This window comes from Toxorhynchites rutilus, chromosome 2 (genome assembly GCF_029784135.1).
Source record: "Toxorhynchites rutilus septentrionalis strain SRP chromosome 2, ASM2978413v1, whole genome shotgun sequence".
In the NCBI taxonomy this organism is placed as follows: domain Eukaryota; kingdom Metazoa; phylum Arthropoda; class Insecta; order Diptera; family Culicidae; genus Toxorhynchites; species Toxorhynchites rutilus.
The window spans coordinates 293,734,089-293,748,723 of NC_073745.1; the positions used below are offsets into that span (position 1 = coordinate 293,734,089).

The 14,635-nt window shown below is 39.2% G+C and overlaps 1 protein-coding gene across 2 annotated transcripts in view; it reads right to left on the minus strand.

The window, feature by feature from the left end:
* LOC129764994 (uncharacterized) overlaps positions 1 to 13,401 on the minus strand; it is a 196,396-nt gene extending 182,995 nt beyond the window's left edge. For both annotated transcript variants that reach the window (XM_055764722.1, XM_055764720.1), the window contains exon 1: positions 13,125 to 13,401. The gene's annotated coding sequence lies outside the window, so the exon portion shown is untranslated. The remainder of the gene's footprint in view (positions 1 to 13,124) is intronic.
* Positions 13,402 to 14,635: the final 1,234 nt, after the last annotated feature.

Sequence of the window (14,635 nt, forward strand, 5' to 3'; positions counted from 1 at the left end):
TGGCGACTTTTTTTTGAAGCCATCAATTCTTTTGACGAACCGTGTAAAATATGTAATAGCTACCCATATTCAAGAGTTTTTCTTCTCCATTTTGAATGTCCATTTGCAACACGCGTACATGTACATTGACGTCATGTAACGATTTACCACTATCTTCTCTTATTCATCCCAAAATCTGACATTCAGATTCATCTGCAGCCTCTTTGGAGTCTTGTTCAAAGACTAGTTAGACCTTCTCAGCTTTCTGGCTATCACCAAACATTCCTCTCAATAGAACTATGTCTTTTTCAGCAGTGCGGAGTAATTTGTGACACATAACTGTTCCCAGACATCACAGGATCACAGAAATTTCAAGCATGAATTTATCGACAGTTTTCGAAGAAGAACTGCAGATACTTATGCCAAATGTCAGTAAAAAAAAACAGCGCGAATGTGAAAGCCGTCTACGTTTGCGCTGTTTTCCTTTCGGAAGGATTAAGTTCACCTACAGGCAAAAGCAATCAACATAAACCGAAAAACCTACAGTGAGTCAAACTAGTTAAATACTTTTTTTTTGTATCTTTAACTTTAATTACTGCAATAATCAAACTTCCTCAAACTTCTGCAGTAATCAAACTTCTAATTGGCGGAATTTCATTTTTTCCAGATATGCTGACGAAATTCCCTGATATTCCCTGACATTCTATGAATTCCCTGATATTCCCTGATTTTCAAGGATTTTCAAGGTAGTCGACACCCTGTAGTATACCTTTCCCTCTAAAATTATTGCACATCTCATATTTACGTAGTTCTCGAACCGCGAAAGCTCGTTCACCTCTAGTATCTGAAATGATGATTTTCCCAGGCTTCTCAGCTTAAAAGAACGTTTTAGGGAAACATATTCTGGTTTGCACAAAGCCATGCGAGTACAAAAATACTCTGGACGTGCATGTATTTGCAAAGCGGATTACCCCATGCACATTGATTATGAAGTCCGTGTTAGGGAAACACAGCTCGGTGGGACCAAGATACCCCCTACTTGCATGTTTATTTGCGAAGAGGATTCCCACAGGTATATCGATTTTGAAGTCTGTGTTGGGGAAACCGTAAATCGGGCCAATCAAAACTTGGCAGTTAGGGCGTTTAGATAACGCTTGACATTTTACAGTTATTCAATTGTTTATCTCATGAAAAATAACATTTTATTAATTGCGATAGACGCGTAGAAATATTTCTTATCAATTGATGCAAACATCTTTCCGATCTATTGGGAAACGTTCTAGTTATAAGCATTCGAATTCTTTCATTTTTTCCTGCATGTTCTGTGCTTAGGTTTCCATTTCACCCCCATATACTGCTGTGAAAAGTTGGTACAATTTGAGTTCGTTTCCTCAGTTGAACAGACTTATACATAAAACAAAAAATCTATTCGTACGTATAACTCATCGTCACAAGTTCGATGTTTTAAACACCAAATACTTTTTCAAACTGTTTCAAACACCAATCGCCGTGTAAGAAGAAGTGCTTATCTTAACCCTATAAATTTCTATCTCAGCGGATCGTTTTTGTTGCCAGGGAATGGAGAGCAAAAAATGTGTTAGAATTTATTTCATTGGAAATTTAGAAATTTTTGTTTGTAGATGTGTGAATTGTGAATGAGTTGGGTTTCGATCAATTTTGGTCACATTTTATTTTTCTACAATCGAAACAGTAAAAATGATTTCCAAACCAAAAAATTTACAAGATCTGCATGGGGAAACATGCCGACAGAACGTCAATACCCAAATTTTGCTTCGAAAAATTTGTTTCGGATGGAAAAAGTGTATAGATTTTGAACTTTAATATATCCTTCATTAACATTAATAATATGACTGCTGTGCCGATTCTTGCGCTGCTCAGTGGAAGTATTGTGAGCAATACGTTTGATGGAAGATGATTGCTGTTTCTCTCTGTTGATTTGAGAGTTGCTTCCGCACATGTCACGTGTCATAGAACTAGAGTATAAATTGTTTTGCTCTGTGGTGGCGGCTGCTACGAGGCGTTCAAAATGGCCTTTTAGAGGCTAGAGGCGAATGAATTGTAAATGTTTAGAGTCTCTATGATTCAACACACACTCTCCCTCTTGATTTCTAGACTGCGTTGAAGCTGAGAATTAATTGGAAACTTAAAATGTATTGATTTTTATATTTTTTAGCCGAAAGGGAGCATGTCAATTGGAGTGTCAATTCACCATAGAAACGTCTCGTGCCCCCTAAAACCTTCACAGGCCAAATTTGGCTCCATTTGCTTGATTAGTTTTTGAGTTATGCAGAAATTTGTGCTACATTTGTATGGCAGCCCCCCGTTGGAGAGAGGGGAAGAGTGTCTAACCACCATAGAATCATTTATTGCACCCTAAAACCTCCACATGCCAATTTTGGTTTCGTTTGCTTGATTAATTCTCGAGCAATGCAGAAATTCGTGTTTCATTTGTATGGAGAAGGGGGAGGGGTCTCAAACTATCATAGGGACCTTCCCCGACCCCAAAAACCCCTACATGCCAATTTTTATATCGATCGGAGAAAGACAGACAGAAATCCATTTATATATAGATTTTTGATCAACAATTATTGACTTTTTCCAAACGATCATTCAACATACGCGAATTCGAACGCGATGTTACCGGGTTAGAAGTGGCGTCGAAGTAATGCACGTCTTAGTTCGGCTGTGAAGAAGGTATTTTGCTGCAGTTAAAGGGGTGTTCTTTGGTTGAAAACTGAAGGTAAACTTTTTTTTTCCACAGCGGTTGCTGTCGCCACCACCGCCACCCAACCGATTTGGCTCGCATTTTCAGTTTCCGTTCTGTAGAAGGTTCTACATAGCAAAATTTATAGATTATTTCTTTGGGAATGATATTATTGGAAGCGTTGGAGATGTAATTTTGATAGAAGATATTGATATTCAAGAAGTTGTTCAAAGTAACAGCCCTAATATAATCCTACGTCTCTCTGGTTAGGTCCTAGTCCCCGTTATATCTCCGACATTACCCACTTTTTAGAATAAAAAAATGGTTCCACATGAATCATTGAAAATGTTTCCCATCGATAGCTACGACTTTTTCCCATCTGTCTGGCAGTGTTCAAAAAGTTTCCTTCCTTTAAAGCCATCCACGAATCAAGACATTTTTGAAGTTTTCCTATGAGCGGAACAGCTGATCAGCCAGTAATAATCGAACGACCCAATATCGGGGGTATATGGCGAATAGTCCAGGCCTTCTCATTCGAGTGTATCCAAGAAGATTTAACGTTTTTGGCATCCTGAGGCGAGGTCGAGTGTTTTCATGCTGTAGAATCATTTTTTCGTGCCTCCGCTCCGTTAATGCGTAACATTTGGTTGAGTCGACGACGTAAAAGTATTATCGAAAAATCCTTCAACTTTCTTTCTTTGGGTTTCTGCAATGAATCCATTTTTCATCATCCGTCACGATGCGATAGAGAAAATTCCTCCCTTTTTCACGCTGCAGCAGTTGTTTACAGGCGAAAGAAAGGACGCTCCACGTTCCTTCTTTCTCTTGTCCCTTGACTTCAAATCATCCTTGCTTTTGGATTATTCCCAATGCATGAAACCGCTTGGAAATGGATTGGCGGTAATCTTCTAATGCTGAAGCGAGTTCTTCTTGCGTTTAGCACCGATCCTCACCGAACAATGACTTCAATTCAGCGTTCCCGAAGGCTGTTGACATTCCTCCACGCGGACGGTCGTTAGCATCGAAATCACCGTCTTCGAAGCGACGGCCTCATCTCCAACAGCAGCTCCGTAAACTCTGTCTGCAGCTCTCGATGCGATTCTGCCGCCGTTTTCTTCGATCGGAAGAAGAAAATCAATACGGTTTGTTTTGCATATGTCTATGAATGGCTCATAACCGATGGCATTTATTGATAAACAGCAGACACTTAGTTGCGCATCTAATATCAGTAGTCCACATAAGGTAGGACTATTTCAAAGTTCTGTGGATCATATTGAATTGCGTGGAACCCAATGAACCGAATCACCTGTATGCAGGTCTTTGTGTGTAACAAAGCCTTCAGACAGTATTCTATTTACTCGAAAAAAAAATCTGCGATCCCTGTGACTCACACGCGCAGGCATCTCCCTGAAAAGGATCTCTGTTGAGTTGAGCTAAATTACAATATACGACATTGCCATCATCTGATCCATACTGGTTCTGCATCCCAACTGGGTACTAAACTTTACTACCTTTGTTCTTTATTTGAATTGCTAATACGGGGACCGCTTCAATGTGACCAATACATGTGTTCAGGAGCGCCACACCCCCCTAAACAGTGGCGATAGCTTGTATCCAACAGAGCTCCTTAATGTCCCAATACAGATTCACTTTATAGCTCGTAAAATTTTACCGCACTTTAAGAGCGGATCTATCACTACAATAATTTGGTGGAGAGGTGTCATCACTAGATGCATAAAAAGTGTTGTTATGTTGGCGCACATTGAAACCAATACCAAAAAACCAATTACGCGAATGTGCACACCATTGGCGGCGAAAAAACGATCAGAACTGCTGCTGCTGCATCGATTGCAAAAGATCGATTGAGAGCACAACCACACACTCCAGCAGCAATTTATTGACCTTGAAACCGATTACAGGCCGCGCGAGATCGCCGAAACGAAAATCGGCCAGCTTGCGTGGAGTGGCAGTGGAAATACTACTAGAGCCAGTCCCCCCTTCGGGTTGACGCGGGTGATTAGAATATTACGCCAGTGGAGAACGTTTCGTGTTAGATGCAACGAATACATAGCGCCGGTACAGCAGTGTTGATCATGCTTAGTGTTGCACACAACCTGAGCTGCTAAAATCAGATCGTCACATTGAAAACTTGCGCATGGATTTGCATAAATAAACAACGGTTCTTGCGGCTCTCTCTCTCGGCTGCAACGCCTCAGACCTTTGCGTCGGATGATCTGCACGGGGTAGAAGTGTGGTCAAGGGGAAGGAAACAACCATACAACTATACATATCGAGCTACAAATTTGCATAACGAGAAAGGCAGCATTTTGATGACGATTCGAACGACGAGAAATCAGGCGGTCCCCAGTGGGCTGCAGAGCTGTCATCATGTGTTTGTCAGTTGCAAAAGAAACACAGTGCGAAAGAGAGAGGGGGTGGAATATGGCGAGGTAATAGCGGGTGCCCTACAAGATCCATCTCGAGAACGGGTCTCTCGCTGAGAGACTCGTTCAACACGTTGCATTGCGGATGAAAAGTGACATTGAAGAAGGAATTCGGAGCGAGAAAAAAACGAGACCACCTTTCGGAAGACTCGATATTTTCGGGCTGGACGATACTTCAATTGGTTGAAATTTACGAAACATGTGGCCTTGATCGTTGAGTCTGGATTCTGATTTTCGGCCGAGATTCTTATTTTATCGTTCCACGAAAATTGCGATGTTACAGAGTACTTGTATCAAAGATTGCACGCCAATTAATAGCTTGCCTTTAACGGAATGAATGAGTAAGACAATTCTCGGATTCCAGGAGGGAATAATGTCCCATAAATTTCGTAACCCCTTTTCCTCTTCCAACAAAATACAAAATGTCGTAACGATTGTATATCCCATTTGTTATTGAGCTTTGTTCCATTATGAAATGTCATGTTTCTCGCTATTCTCGTTCCCTGACGATTGTCTGTTTATATTCTAATCATCGAACACAACAGTTGCTTCCAATACTGAACCAATGACTTTTAGTGAGAGAGAAAAAAAAACAATCAAAACAGACCAGCCTAGAACGGCTGCCAGCTGGTGATGATTCATCACATTTAGTCTACGATGGCGGCGGCGTGGTCGTTTGCTAGGAATGTGAATGTGAACGACGTGTTGCACCTCGGCCAGACAGTGCGGTTCGCGTTTCAGTGGAAAAATTCTGCACCTTTGTAAACAGAACCACACTCTAATGCGACGTTGCCCTTTCTGTGGACGACGTCGACGGCGTCGTAAAGATCGGGACGGTTTTCTGTGGTACTTTTCTGTTGTTCTGTTATTTATTCCTGTTTTCAATTGTCAAATATAGACATTGTAGAAACATACCTACAGCAAATTACAGTACTGGACTATTCGCGTACCTATTCACGATATATTCATGATATGTTAAGTACCGAAACTTGTGAGTGATATATTATCTAAAAAAAAAGTATCATAACACGATCGCATTATTCAATGTGCTTGCTTATCACCTCCGATTCTATGTTAGAATGTATCGAAATTTTAGTGTTATCTCTTTAGTGAAATACTGTGGTAGCCCAGAAAAGGGTGGATGGTTCACGTGGTTTAGTAGAAACTGCTGAAGATTATTGATTCATGATTCACTCTTGCCCTCGCGTGAACAATATACAAGTGAATCAACCATTGTAATTTGTGTCCTAATAAATTTGAAAAAAAAATTATTTCAAAATACAATTTTCCGGAAATTCAGAAAAAAAACATGCGTATAAAAAAACATACGAACACATTTAAGTATAAAATCAAACCTTTGCTGAGTCAAAATAATGTTTTTTTTTACAATTGAAATTTTAAAATATCCAAACATTAGAACAATATTTTACCACGCATTCCCGAAAAAAATAACTTTGTCATAGTTGTGATTTTTATTATATGTACTCCGGGGCCAAGTGTCAGCGTCACATATCCCGTACTGGCCGAGAGATTTTCCGTCAAACGAAGTTCTCTTTGAAATATCCAAAAATATCAAGTGTAAAAAAACACATTTAGATAAAAATTCAAATAATTTTTTTTTTCAAAATACAAAAAAAAATTGGACAACGCAATTTTCTCAAAATTTTAAGCAGTATAAGTATTAGGTCTTAAAAAAAGGGTTTTTAAAATTTCAAAATACCAAGAAATATAAAATGTTTTTCGTACCGCGCAATTCTTCAAAAAAAATCAATAATTCTGTTACAATTGAGATCCATATGCATTGAACGATTTTCTCAGAGCAGTACTGCAGTAGTTTTTTTTCTTCGACATTTCGGAATATAAAAAAATGGACCCTAAAACACTTTAAAAATTGAGCAGAAAAGTATGAACACATTTAAATAAAAGACAGAGCAGTTTTGGGTCTCAAAATTCAAATTTCAAAACGCCGATAAATTGAAAACATTTTTTACGTCACACGATTTTCTTAAAATACTTGTACGAATATCTATATATACACCCATACCTCGCTTTACGTCCTAGATCCGTTCCACGAAACTTGGACGCAAAGCGAAAAGCCGTATAAGGAATCAATTATTATAATACAAATTCATACAAATGCAATCGGATCGGTGCCATAGTTATAAAATATGTAACATGGTTTATTATCCAATATGCATTTTATCTTTTCATTTCATTTAAAATCAAAATTACATACATAACAAGTACATACATTTGTACATTATATAATAATAGACTCCGAAAACTAGAAATAATCCATAAACAAAAATGAAATAACTTCATGTTACATAAAATATATGTATTTATACTGCAATTCCATGTCAAACCACCACTATATCGATACTCCGATCATCTGAATTGGTAGTCCAGTAGTCCAAAAGATATGAATTTTTGAAAAAAGTAATTTTTGTAAAAAACAGGAAAAAGTTGATTTCGGAACACCTTAAAATGTAAATAAGCCCCTTTTGAAAAAAAAATAAGAAATACGGGTCCACTATTGTTCGACAAGGAACAAAACTACCAGTTTTTACGAAAATCTGAGAACCACTATTTGACATTTTGGCATAAAATGGCTGTATTTCGACATCGACGAAAAAATATTTTTGCCGTTATAACGAATCTTTTTAAGCCGTAAATCGAAAACGTGACTTAATTGAAGAGGGCCGTTACAGCGAAATGCCGTATTAAGAGCGGCCGCATAGCGAGGTATGAGTTATGGACTCGGAAACTGCTGAACCGATCGACATAAAAATTGGTATGTAGGGTTTTTTTTGGGGTCGGGGAAGGGGGGCCTGCCATACAAATGAATCACAAATTTCTGCATTACTCGAGAATTATTCAAGCAAATGAAACCAAATTAGGCATATGGAGAATTTAGGGTGCAATAAATGTTTCTATGGTGGTTAGACACTGCACACCTCTCTCTCTAAGGGGGAGCTGCCATACAAATGAAACGCAAATTTCTGCATAACTCGAGAATTAATCAAGCAAATGGTGCCAAATTTGGCATGCGGTGGTTTTAGGGAACACGAAACGTTTTTATGGTGACTAGACACTCCTCCCCACTCTCTGAGAGGAAGCTTTTTACGTCACATGATTTTCTTAAAATTCTTGTACGAACATCTACATATATATAAATGGATCTCTGTCTGTCTGTCTTATTCTTATGGACTCTCGGAAACTACTGAACCGATCGACATGAAAATTGGTATTGGTATGTAGGGGTTTTCTGCATAATTCAAGAACTAATCAGCAAATGGAACCAAATTAGGCATATGGAGGATTGAGGGTGCAATAAATGTTTCTATGGTGGTTAGACACTGCACACCTCTCTCTCTAAGGGGGAGCTGCCATACAAATGAAACGCAAATTTCTGCATAACTCGAGAATTAATCAAGCAAATGGTGCCAAATTTGGCATGCGGTGGTTTTAGGGAACACGAAACGTTTTTATGGTGACTAGACACTCCTCCCCACTCTCTGAGAGGAAGCTTTTTACGTCACATGATTTTCTTAAAATTCTTGTACGAACATCTACATATATATAAATGGATCTCTGTCTGTCTGTCTTATTCTTATGGACTCTCGGAAACTACTGAACCGATCGACATGAAAATTGGTATTGGTATGTAGGGGTTTTCTGCATAATTCAAGAACTAATCAGCAAATGGAACCAAATTAGGCATATGGAGGATTGAGGGTGCAATAAATGTTTCTATGGTGGTTAGACACTGCACACCTCTCTCTCTAAGGGGGAGCTGCCATACAAATGAAACGCAAATTTCTGCATAACTCGAGAATTAATCAAGCAAATGGTGCCAAATTTGGCATGCGGTGGTTTTAGGGAACACGAAACGTTTTTATGGTGACTAGACACTCCTCCCCACTCTCTGAGAGGAAGCTTTTTACGTCACATGATTTTCTTAAAATTCTTGTACGAACATCTACATATATATAAATGGATCTCTGTCTGTCTGTCTGATTCTTATGGACTCTCGGAAACTACTGAACCGATCGACATGAAAATTGGTATTGGTATGTAGGGGTTTTCTGCATAATTCAAGAACTAATCAGCAAATGGAACCAAATTAGGCATATGGAGGATTGAGGGTGCAATAAATGTTTCTATGGTGGTTAAACTATCCACTTCCCTCTGTAAGGGGGGCTGCCATACAAATGAAACACAAATTTCTGCATTACTCGAGAATTAATCAAGCAAATGAAACTAAATTTGGCATGTGGAGGTTTTAGGGAGACAACAACATTTCTAAGGTGGTTCAACACTCTTCCCACCTTTCTTTAAGGGGGCTGAAATGAATATATAAAAAATAAATCAAATACAAATTTCTGCATAACTTAAGAACTAATCAAGCCAAATTTGGGATGTACGGGTTTTTGGGTACGATGTTTCTATGATGGTATGACAGTCCTTTCTCTTGTGGAAAGGGGATACATAAAAATATTGTACATATTCCAATCAAACATGATAATTGAAAATTTTCGGAAAACTCTGAAATGGGAAAATTCGAAAAATTCAATACGCATGTGTTCTACAATCACATATTGACAAGTGTTGTTAGTCCATTCGATGTTTGCGGCAACGAAATTGATCTTTGTTCGAAAGTGAAAATGAATTTTAATGTGATAAAACGTGCTCCTATATCGTCTTCTATCTATATAAATAAAAATGGATCGTCGAATGTGTTGATAGGAAAACTCGAGAAAGGAATTGTCCGATTTATGGTTGCCCTCATTCTATCATATTTTCTGTATCAAACATTTATTCCATGTAACGGAAAAACATGTTATTTGCAAGTGGATAAAAAATCTTGCACGAGAAATGTGTCTTAAAATAATCTGATATTATAATGTCGTGTTTTGGTAGAAGTATTGAAATTTGATATTAAAAAACTAATTTTAAAGGGTAGATTAGAAGATCAATCAATGAACAGTTGTGCGATTGGACCCATGAACGTGCGCTTAGTAAGAAAAAGTGAATGTTATAACGAAAAATAAATTTTGGGCGGGACGAAGATTGCCGGGTCAGCTAGTATTTTTTTTAAAAACAACATCAATGACTCACGATGTGCCATGAAGAACGTTTTCTTGTACCGTTTCCATGGATAAACCAGCAAAATCAATGTCAGCAATTGCGTTTAAATACTTACAAACGTTATGAAATTATCAATATAAGAATATGTAAAGATCCTAAAATCAGGTTAGAGATCACTTTTTATTTTTTCAAATTTATTGAGATTTTAACTATCATTTTCAGCACTTCCATAGGTGCGTTAAACAGTCAAGACAATGTATAATGAGCTTTTGCGCCAATTTTAAAATTATATAAATGGTTTCAAATGGAATCCTCCTTCAAATTGACACTTGTTCCGGGCAATTTATTCTTACGAAAGCTACAGAATTTGAACTAATAATTGGACCGCTTGAAAAAATAGCAAAGATTTCTCCAGCTCTGGAGTTTGTGGAGAAGAACAATAAAGCTCAAATCGGAGGCCAGCAAATAGTGTAAAAGAACCGAAAATAAAGCGTCACCTGAGTGATTTCTGGTTCTGGATAGGATTATCTCCAACATCTAGATTTTTTGGAGTTTTTTGAATTTCAAAATATTGAATTTGATTCCAAAGAACATTGGCGGGAAGTACTATGGCAGCAAGGATGATGATTTGTAACATGCTACTTCAAAGATAATCAAATAAAAGCTTTTTTTTGTATCGAATAGTTATTGGAGACAAAAATGGATTTATTTTGAGAATCCTAAACAGCTCGGATGGAGCCAGAATGTCACGGCTCATTACAGTCGTCGAATGTAGGATTATTTTTCCATGAAAAGTTTACCCATCCTCCCCGACTATAAAATGCTAAATACAAAGTCAAGAAAAAGAAAAAAAGTTCTGTTACACAAAGTCTGAAACAAACTCTGCTCTTTTTTCTGTCCCAGCTCGGACAGACCGCGAAACAGCTGCTACACCACATGACTCGCCGCGCGCTCAACGGCTCCGGGGCCGATTCACGAGCACTGTTTAATTTTTTTTTCTTTTTCTTGTTCTTCATAATATGTATGTCCGCCACTTCTACAACGACAGCAACTGAACATAGTGTCCACCGAGGGCAGTTTATCTTCCTGGCAGCATTTCGCGCGTACTTTCCACCGGCAATCGCGCTGATTAATGTTACCAACTGTCCATCACCATCGTCGAAAGAGAAAAGCTCTCGTTTCCCTGCTGCTGCAACTGTCCCTTACCTGGTGGTGGGCTCGCGGATAAGACTATCAATTTCTACTGGTTCAACAACTCAGCGTGTCTCAGAAAAAAACGAAACCGATATATCGAATCGGAACGTTACTACTTTTATGTCACAATATCTCACACATAACCACGCGCTGCGAATCGCACGGCCCAAACAAAACCCCGACAATTTAATCATGTCACATATCAGACGCCGCCGCCGCTGTAACCGAACATGAATTACCGATTCACAAAAGTTACAATACAAATGGCTATCACACTATTCTTCTTGCTGGTTTTTGTTTTTCTTCTTTTCCCACAAATGCGGGTATTTTCGTTTTTTCTTTGCAACAACATGCAACAACTAGCATATCCACTTGGAGCGCAAAAAAGGCACTTTTCATTATCCAAACGCGGCGCGATAGGCAAAAGGCTAAGTATGAAAACGGTGAGGACGCGAGGTGCGGACGTATTATTTGGATTTCTTTTTCTCGAATCGATTGCTTGGCGCGCTTGACAGCACCGATTGCACTTTTTCCCCCAAACAACTCTTCGCTGCCAGCGGACACCACCTCCTGAGCTAAACAGCAGTGCACGTGAATCGTTTATTTACATTGTCGTTTTGTTTTTTTTTTTTGTCAATTTTCTCACAACAATGGAACCGAATTTTTCAAACGTTTAAAACACATTATACATGATTTTTTTTTCTTCCATTTGTCCATTTTGTCTCTGTCGCTTCTGCTGTTATATAATGCTTCCCACCGATAGGCGCTCTGTGTTTATTACTGTATTATTACTTCTCGTGCTTCCACCGCGTCGCGTTGTTTCGTTATCGTTTCTTCAATACTTGCTTTTTACTAGTTGCTTCGTCTGTTTTCTGCATCTTTTATGCTCGCTTTCGACATCTTGGGCTTTTGAACGCGCACTCCGTCGCTCACTATATTTAGCATTTTTGAAACTGCACACTCAAAAGTCTAATAGGTAGCAACGTATCTCACACACATAATCCCGAGCATAGGCAGCGCACAGCTGATTGCGCTTGTCTCGCTTATTTTTTGACTTCTATACGCAAAAAAGTACGAGATAAATTGGGTTCACCGTCTCTCTATTCCAGGTGAATTTCTTAGTATGTGTATGTTTCGTGCAGTGGCACTGCGAAAAGAAAGTACATAAAATTACTACCCCTTCGTCCTTCTCTTTCGATTCGCGAGAGTTTATTGCAATGTTTTCCTTCGCCTCTCGGGGTTGCTTCAAGTTCAAGTGTCTCTCGGATGCGGAACCTGTTGCACCAGATACTCTAATAGAAGCGATAAACGAAAAATCGAGTTCGTCGCTGGCCGCTTCGAGCAATCACCAGCGAATTGCCAATATATGCACTCTTTAATGAGTCTTGTGAGTGTGTGTGTGTGTGTGTGCGAGCGTGTACACAGTTCTTACTTCTATCGTACCGTAATATTAACACTAATCATTGTTGCTAAGCCGAAGCAGAGAGCAGGCAAACAAAAGCAAGCAGAAATAAGCGACGATGCGATGGTCAGCCCCAAACAACAGTAAACAGCAACCAACCACAACCACAACAGTATGTGTGCGTTTGTGTGTGCAGCAAATCGGACACAGGTCGTGCGCGGCGCGGAAGAAAGTACAATTGCAGCAGAAGGACAGAGTCGTGCCAAACACAGTTAATAGTTATACTAACAATATTTAAGCTGCGCCAGGTAAACACACCGATTTCTTGCCCGCGCGCGCTTATAAGTCGTACAAAAAACACCAGGCTTTAAGCAGAGCAAGTGAAAACTAAAAACTTGTGAAAAAAAAACCACTCTAAGTACAAGGGGATGCTGTGGGTTGAGCGCGCCGTCACACAACTAGCCAAAAACAAACAAATATAGGCACACTAGGCGACCGAAGAGCGAGAAAGTACAACGTGTCGTCGTTTGAAAACTGAACACGTCTGTTCTGAGCGCGATACCGAAGACAACTGAGACCCAGGGCGGCCTGTTGCGCCACTAGACCTGTTGAACGTCGTTCCGCCGATGGCACCCATTGATGAGAATGAGTACACAACGAGCCCACTTGGAAGAGACACTCGCGCGCTGGAAATCAAAGGTGTACTCTCTGTTCTCTCGCTAGGTACCGGAGAGCAAGTGAGAAAAACAAAGCTTCGCAAAGCTTAGCAGTGGTGGGCTGCTTCTCACGAAGCTTTCGAGTGCCCGATTAGGGTTGACTGAGTGATATAATTGGGATGTTGTGGATGCCAGATCTTTGGACTTGTTTAACACTTTGAACGCCCCGTCACCCAGATATGGGTGACACTTTTCTCGTTCAGTTCGAATAGGATTTTCAAACGGAATTTGATAGAATAGGCACTTAAATGTAAGTATGGGATGTGTAGAATAATCAAAAAATCGAAAACATGAAAATATAGTTTTTATACTATACACACCGACAGTTGAATTTGGGCCCCGCAAGAAACTCGACCGAATCGCTCTGGGCGACGAAAGTGTTAACGGAAGCTTCTGAATGTTTTAGACATTGTTCGAAGATCTTGAACATCGACAACAAAAGATTGCACTTTGTATTTCTGACCCCAAGGAACCTGTTTATGGTCTCGTCCTTGTCTAAGTCCAAGATATAAAATGTCAATAGGTTTAACACGTTAAGCCCCGGGCCATTATTGTTACGTTTCCTATCCAACCCGCATCCAGAAAACATTTAACAGGAAACACTCGTACAATAGCTGATACTGCTACAATAAACAAAGAAATATGAACGGGAAGCACGCTGCAAGCTTAAATTTAGGCGGTCAGCAATGTTGGAACGTTTCAAGAATTGGAAACTTTTGATGATCCATTAGACCAGACAATAAATTTTGAACATATCAGTGAGCAGATAAATCTCTATACCGAGCAATCCAGAATCGCCTCAGAACCGGGTAAATGGACGCCAAAGAACAAACAAGAAATGAAGCGTTTATTCGGACTCATATTGATAGAGTGATAGAGTAGAGACACGTGATCATCTATCAAAAATTAAATTTATCACAGAAGAGTTGAGAAAAAAATTTCAAACATATTACGGTTCACCTGAGACAGTGTGCATTGGGTGACCGCAAAAATGGTCATGTCAAATTTCAAAAACCGACCATGTACATTTTGTTTATTGGCTCAAAAAAATAAACTGTGAAAAATTTCGGCTCAATCGGACATG